We start from the raw sequence: 8,438 nt of genomic DNA on the forward strand, positions 1-8,438 counted from the left end.
ATAATGCAAATAATCAGAGTATCTAGGGTACAATTCACAGAAAGAAAGTATAATACACACGTCCTGCATTTCTTTGACAAATGTATTGGCTCTGTTGACAGTCAGTGATAGATCTATTTCTGTCTCTTTGCATAGTGTATCTCGCAAGGAGGGTGAGCAAAAAGCACATTACATAACACAACTGTTTGTTTTTACATTTTGCATTCATGATTACTCAAGTCTAGACACCATATAATCCAAATCAGTAGTATATGCCTGGGACTGACAGAGGACATTTTTCATCTTGTGAGTCAGGGTAACAGCTACAACAGCAGGTGTTGTGAATCTCAGTGAAGTGAAACACGCTTCTGAACTCACTTCTCAGCTTTGACATACTTGAGTCTTTCTGAGGACTGGAAATGAAGATTTTTTTTGCCTTTCTATTTGTAAATTTTCATTAAATTGTGAAAAGTCTGCAGCTTACTCTGATTCTATAAGCTTAGGTACCTCATTTTAATATGGTGTTTCTTCTTTTAGTCAGAGTCTGATGACCTGATTTTCCTGAGACCATGCATCATTCTAATACTGTTGGATCACAGCAGGGCAAGTGTAATTCCTGAACACTTAAGGAGTGTTCATACCTCCACATTCTTCCTGCTCCTTGGAATTCTCTTACATTCTTAAGCCACCTGGAGAACTTCAATACATCCTTCTGGACCTGATGAAAACATCCCTTTTTCTGTGTGTGAGATATTTCCATACTACCCCTTTTTCTCCTCCCACAGTTGCTCCTTCCTTATTTCTACATGCATTGAACATATATTAATAAAATGGCCATATAGCTCATTGCCCAAGTCAAGACCTTTTTGAAGGTGAAATTATAAACTGTTTACAATTACATTGAGACAGAAGGTTCTTGATTACAAATAGTTTGCTCTTGGCTACTAACGGAAATATTAGTAATACCATCAAAGAAAGGCATGGTAATCTTCTGTGAAGGCCAGAGTCAAGAAAACTCTGTAAAGCTCAATCCTACTCAGTGACGCTAGGATTACCATATACCAGAGTTGACTCCATAGCAGCCATTTTTCTTGTTGCTGTTGTTTGTTTTTAGTGACAAACCATGACTATTTTGGCTAACCAGGATGTTATAGTGTAGGACCACTTTTTCCTTTCAACTTGACTGTGAGAATAAGGCTGAGTTTTGTGTCTTGTTGAAAGGCTTGTTGTTGTTAGGTGCCATCATATTGAGTATGAATCATAGCAACCCAATGAACAGCAGCCTGAATCCTATCCTATCTTGTGCCATCTTCATAATCTCTGACACACTTGAGCCCATTGCTGTAGTCACTATGCCAATCTAACTTGTCAAGGGTCCTCCTCTCTCTTGCTGACACTCCATCTCTCCAAGCATGATGCCCATTTCCAACAGATAGTCTTTCCTAGCAACATTCTCAAAGCATGAGAGATGAAGCTTCACCTTCTTTGTCTTTGAAGTTAAGCACTCTAACTTCGCTTCTTCTAAGATATGTCTGTTCTTTTGGCAGTCCTTGGAATATTCAGTACTCTGACGTGACAACTTAAAGGCATCAATTCTTATTGTGTCATCCTTATTTATTATACAGCTTTCAGATACATAGTAAGTGATTGAAAAGATCATGGACTAAATTAGGCACACTTTAGTCTTCAAACTAACATCATATCATTGCTCATCAGTATTTCGGAGAGGTTTTTGACAGTAGACTTATTCAAAGCAGTATGTTTCCTGATCTCCTGACACCTGGGATTGGGATATTGATTATAGATCTAAGCAAAATAAAATAATTGACAGTTTCAAAGTTTTCTCCATATCTCATGTTGCTATTGATCCAGTGGTCAGGATGTTTGCCTTCATGTTGCGATGCATTCCACATTAAAGATTGTAATCCTTGATCTTCTCCAAAATGTATTTTAAGTACCCCTTCTTTATAGCAAGCAAAATTGTGTATAATAATAGGCTGTTGATGAGTCTTTCTTCAATAATAATGCCACATTCTTCTTCATAGAGTCCAACTTTTTGAATGATTTTCCAAGTATGTATATTGAATAGCTATCGAGAAGGGATACATCCTTCATACACATCTTTTTAAATAATAAACGATGCAATGTTCCTTTGTTCTATTTTAAAAATAGCTTTTTGGCCTCAGTATAGGTTTAATATAAGCATAATTGAGTGTTCTGGGATTTCCACTCTTCTCATTGTTAGCCATAGTTTGCTATGACCCATACAGTCAAAAATACCTTTGCATAGTCAATAAAACACAAACTGGTATTCTCAGTTTCAGCCATGATCCATCTGGCATCAGCAATAGCATCCCTGGCACCATTGTTGTTGTTGTTGTTGCTATGTGCCATTGAGTCATTTGTGATTCATAGCGACCCTATGTACAAGAGCTCTAAATGCTGTTCTATCCTATGCCAACCTAGCCATCTCAAACGCATTTATTCCCAACCACTGCAGTCACAGAATCGATCCATCTCATCGAAGGTCTTCCTCTCCTTTGCCACCCCTCCACTCTGCCAAACATGATGTCCCTCTCCAAGGACCAGCCCCTTCTTGCAACATGCCCAAAGTGTGTCAGACGAAGCTTCAGAATCCTTGACTCCAAGGAGCATTCCGGCTTCACCTTCTCCAGGACAAACCTGTTTGTTCTCCTAGCAGTCCATGGTATATTCAACACACTTTTCCAGCACCACAGCTCAAAGGCATCAATTCTCTTTCTATCAACCCTATTCACTGTCCAACTTTCTGATGCATAGCACATAATTGTGAAAACTATAGCCCGGATCAGGCGCACCTTAGTCTCCCTCTTCTAAACTGTGTTTGAACTTCTGGCAGTTCTCTGTCCATGTACCGTTTTAACGGTTTGGGGATGATCTCAAGCAATATTTTTCTTGCGTGTGTTATTAATGATGTTGTTCAATAATTTTGACATTGTACTGGATCACCTTTTTTTGGGAATGAAACAAATATGAATTTCTTCCTGTTGAATAGCTAGTGGTATTTAAATGCTTAGTGGACTTGCTTCTTTCCTTTCTCTTCTTAAATTTCTTTGCACGTTTCTACTCTCAATCACATCTTTGTCATAAATCATTAGTCATGTGACTCAAGTTGTTCAAGTTACTGGCCAGTCTGGTAAGTGATGAGCCGAGTCAAGAAGGCAGAGAAGCAAAAAAGGCCATCAAAGCTCTTTTGCTCCTGTGTTAGCAGAAGTTAGATTTCTTTTATCTTGAGCTGTTGCATTACATGAACCTTTAATCTTCTTGTTAGCATAAGCCAGTTTGAGTTGTCTTTCTGCCTTTTTGAAGAGAAAAAGTTTTCTTAACTGATGAGACCAGAGTCGTATAGAAGCTCTCAATAAATATTGGCTGACTGGGCTGAGTGAATGGGAGGCCTACAGACAGCCAGTCACAAGTTACAATCATCACATTAGCTCCAGTCATGGAGGGGTTTTCTGTCTTAGTCATATTATCTTGGTTCATACCTCAGGAGAAGTTAGTCCTCTTGTATTTTCACATCAAAGCTGTATATTTGGTTACTGCCAGGATTGTTGTTATTGTTATTATGTGTAGTCAAGTCTGCTGTGACCCATAGTGACAACAGCCCTAAATTCTACTCTATCCTGTGCCAATCTCACCGTCTCTGACACACCTACACCCATTACCCCAGTCACTGAATCAATCCATCTCATCGAGGATCTTCTTCTCCTGTCCTGTCCCTCCTCCCTCCCAAGCATGACATCCCTCTCCATGGACTGGTCCCTCCTTGCAACATGTCCAAAGTATGTCATACATAGCTTCAGAATCCTTGCCTCTAAGGAGCACCCTTGCTTCACCCTCTCCAGGACAAATCTGTTTGTTCTCTTAGCAGTCCATGGTATCCAATACTGTTCTCCAACACCACAGCTAAAAGGCATCAATTCTCCTTCTATCATCCCTAGTCATTGTCCTACTCTCTGATGCATAGCAAGTGATTACAAAGACCATGGCCCGTATCAGGAGCACCTTAGTCTCCAGACTGGCATCATTTCTCTTCAGTACTTCAGAGAGGTCTCTAACCACAAAATTTCCCATCACAATACATCTTTTAATTTCCTGAATGCTGGTGCCAAGAGTGTTGACTGTGGAGCCAAGCAAACTAAAACTGTTAACAGGCTCAATCTCTTCATCATCCATCACGATGCTGTCAGTTAGCCCAGTGGTGAGAATCTTTGTTTTCTTGATATTGAGCCTCAATCCATATTGAAGACTGCAGTCCTTGACCTTCAGCTGCAAGCGCTTCTGGTCCTCCTCAGTTTCAGCAAGCCGGGTTGTGTCATCTGCATAGCATAGATGATTGATGAATCTTCCTCCAATACTGATGCCACATTTCTCCTCATACAGCCCAGCCTCCTGGATGATCTGTTCTGCATATAGGTTGAAAAGGTATGAAGATAGGATACATCCCTGGTGTATACACCCTTCCCAATTTTGAACCATACAGTGTTTCCCTGCTGTGTTCTGATGCCTGCCTCCTGGTCCAAGATTAGGGTTCACATTAGCATGATCAAGTGTTCTGGGATTCCCATTCCTCTTAGAGTTAGCTACAGTTTGTTGTGATCCATATAGTCAAATGCCTTTGCATAATCAATGAAACACAGGTAGTCATTCCTCTGGTACTCCCTGCTTTCATGCTTTAAGGATAGTGAAATATATATTTACTGAAATAATTGGTAATAAAAATGAGTATTGTTCAGATTAAGAAGATAAAATGGAAATAGCTTATTATTCATTCACTTACTGCCATCAAGTTAGAACCAACTCATAACTGACTGTCTAGCAGATTTTCAGAGTTTATAAATTATATGCAAAGAGATTGTTTTAATTTCTCACTTGGAGAAACTGGCAGATTTGAACTTCCCACCTTTGGTTTAGCAATAAAGCTTCCTACTAACTAGGCCACCAGAGCTCCCTATATTGTTATTTGTTCAGGCTATAAATACATATTTTGTCATCAACATGCTTATTTTTTACTGTTCCTCTGAATTAACTTCTTAACTAATTCTTTAAATGTCACATTGTTGTATGCAGCCTTCTTTTTTCATGTTTTTATTGGTTTGCATACAATCATTAACATATATTGTGTTTCATGGGTGTACATTGTATTTTATCCAATGTTTCATTTATATTGTATTTCATTGATGTACAAGTGTTTTATGTAATCATTCATATACATGGTAATTTATATCATTAATTACTATTGATCTACACCTATTGTCAAAACCTGCTGTTTGAATCCACCAGTCGCTCTGTGGGAGAAAGATGGCCAATCTCCTCCTGTGTAATTAATTTACTACCTCTTAAAATCCACTGGAGGGTCAGTTTTGGGTCAGTTCCTATTCCACAGAACCCACCAGCACCACTACCACCAGGTCTAGTATCACCCCATATTTTAAAGAACACATTGAATCTTTTCTAATCTTTCACCCACTTCCATCTGCCCCTAACCTCTCCTATCATAGTGATTACCCTCCTTACCTTTATTGACCTTCTTGTCACTTTCCCTTCCTCTTTAAAAATTTATACACACCTTGCTTACTTATACATTTATTTTTACAAAAATATTCATGTAAAGTATTTTTGCTCATGAGACTGAATTGGTTCACTCAGCATTATGTTTTCTAGACTTTCCTATTTTATAAAATCATTGTTTCTTAGTGTTGCTTAGTATTCCATTATATGAATGTACTATGATTTCTCAATCCACTCCTTTATTGATGGGAATTTGGACTGTTTCCATTTTCTTGCTATTATAATAACATTGCTATGAACATAGATGTTCATATCTGTGTTTGTATCTCAGTTATGATTCCTAGTGGTGGAATGGCTGGGTCATAGGTGATTTCCATGTTCAGCTTTTTGAGGAAACACCAAACTATCTTCCAGAGTGAATGTACCATTTTATGATCCCACCAGTAGTTCTATTTGTTGTTGTTGTTGTTAAGTGCCATAGAGTCATAGACAATTCATAGTGACCCTATGAAAAAATGACCTGAACACTTGTATAACTTTATCACTTCTCCAAGTTCATAGAGAGTTTCTGGAAGCAAGCTATTTCGGAAGCTGCTTCCAAGCTTGTTTTAAGTGGGGAGCTCCACGGAACACTGTCCACCCATGGCTAACCATTATTGCATTTGGAACATCAGTGTCACAGTGTTTAGCATTACAGCAAACACAAGTTACCTCTGTACAGAAATGCACATACCAGTACTATACCACTTAGAAGAATGTTTGAAAAAAATAATTTAAACTGTGCCTGAGGGCTGCAGATTAAAATCACCCACCTTGGGTTTGGTAGTATAACTTTCTGTCCACTAGGCCAACGTTGTGCTCTCTATGTTGTCATTGGTATTGTTGTTAAGCGCCACCGAGTCATAGACGACTCATAGCGACCCTATGAATGAAAGACCTGAATACTTGTATACTTGTATTTCTCCATGTTCGTAGAGTTTCTGGATCAATAGATGGAACTTTTCTATAAAAATAGTTGAATATTAAATAATATTTGTGATTATGCCTTAGTATATTGAAACATACCTTCTCTGGTCAACTAAAAACAGAAGGAAGAGAAAATAACTTACAGTGCAAAAGGAAAACACCACATCTCTCTATTATTATTACCTAAACAAGAAGTTGCTGCTACTGCCATTACTATCGTTTTATCATGAATAAAGGGGAAGGTTAAAATCTGTTGCTCATAGGCTCAGTATGAGTCATAGCTGACTTGATGGTACCTAACACAATAACAGAAGATACCTTTGAACTGTGGTGTTGAGAAGAGAGCTGAATATGCCATGGACCACCAAAAGAACAAACTATGTTTGTTTTGGATATGTTTTGGAGAAGGTGAAACCAGAGTGCTCCGTGGAGGCAGGAATGATAAACTTTTCACATACTTTGGGCAAGTTGCGAGAGACTGCTTATTGTAAAGGGGCATCATGCTTAGAAAGGTGGCGGATCAGTGTAAAAAAAGGAAGACCCTTGACCAGACATGGGCTCAAGTTTGTCAGAGATTGTGAGGAAGGCACAGGATAAGAGAGGGTTCAGGTCTGTCATTCATAAAATCATCATGACTTGCACTTGATTCAAGGGCACCTAACAACAACAGCCACATTAGTACTATAACAACAGCATATAAAGACTGAACAAAGTTCTTTCCCATAAGGTAATCCTTATTTTCTCCCTGCTAGAGTGTGAACCACCCATCTTGGCTGCTACTTGTCACTTGTAAAATGGTAAAGCTGTTTTAAACTGGACAAGCAATCCATCAATAGATATTTTCACTTTTTTTTCAATTAGAGGACTAACTTTTAAACTCTTCTGTGTCAGGGTAATGTATGCCTTTCAGAATTTGGAGACTGTGCGTTAAATTTCTTGTGTCTTTGCTATAGCTACATATAAAATTTTGGTATCTCATATTTTTGGTTTTTTCTTATTTTGAACCCAATAACTATTTACAAAAAATACTCTGTCTGAGGTGGTGTGCTAGCTATGGAAGAGACAATAGAAAAATAATTTGCTGCTGTCTTTTAGTTCCTAGTAGCTATAAGGTTTTTATTTATTTAGAGCTACAATATAAGCAAACAAACATATATTGATATTTCTTCTGTCTATTTTAATACCCGAGTAGTACCAGGAACAGATACTGTTGAGTCAATGCTGAATAATTGTGACACTTTGTGTCAGACTAGAGGTATCTTCTACAGAGATTTCAATGACTAATTTTTCAGAAGTAGATTAATAGGTCTCTCTTCAAGCCACCTTTCATGGACTTGAACCTCCAAATTGTAAGTTAGTTAGCAGCTCCATATTAACCATTTACATCACCAAGGACTAATGTCACAACACTGTTCCTCTACACAAACTGTAACTCCATTCCTGATCATTATTCTCCAGGGAGTAGCATACGTTGGTGAAACTGAGACACCTCAATTCACTGGGTCTTGAACATGACAGAAGTTTATTCCACTCTTCCATGGCAGTTTGGAGGATGAAATTCTTGATTGGGATGGAGGGTCTGCTCCACAAAATCTTTCAAGATTTACATCCTTTCATTTCATGCTTTCATCATCCTCTAGAACTTTGTCTTCATTTTTATGGTCAAGGCTACAGTATTATTTTCTGAATGTAGACATCATGTTTGTGATTTGTAAATTCATTGTAAAAAAAATAATCAGCCTGATAATATTTCCCAATTTTTAGTTCAGCAATAGGAAGCTATGATTACCAAAAAGGATGTCAGAAGAAACTCTGAAGATTACACTGGAACGTAGAGAAGCCAAAGCACAAAGAAGAATCCAAGACACTAAAGAGCTGAACAGAAGATTCCAAAAGGCAGCTCAGAATGACAAAGCAAAATATTACAATGAAATGTGCGAGGA

Source organism: Elephantulus edwardii, unplaced genomic scaffold (genome assembly GCF_000299155.1).
Source record: "Elephantulus edwardii isolate Elephantulus edwardi_28Jun2011 unplaced genomic scaffold, EleEdw1.0 scaffold00100, whole genome shotgun sequence".
Lineage (NCBI taxonomy): Eukaryota > Metazoa > Chordata > Mammalia > Macroscelidea > Macroscelididae > Elephantulus > Elephantulus edwardii.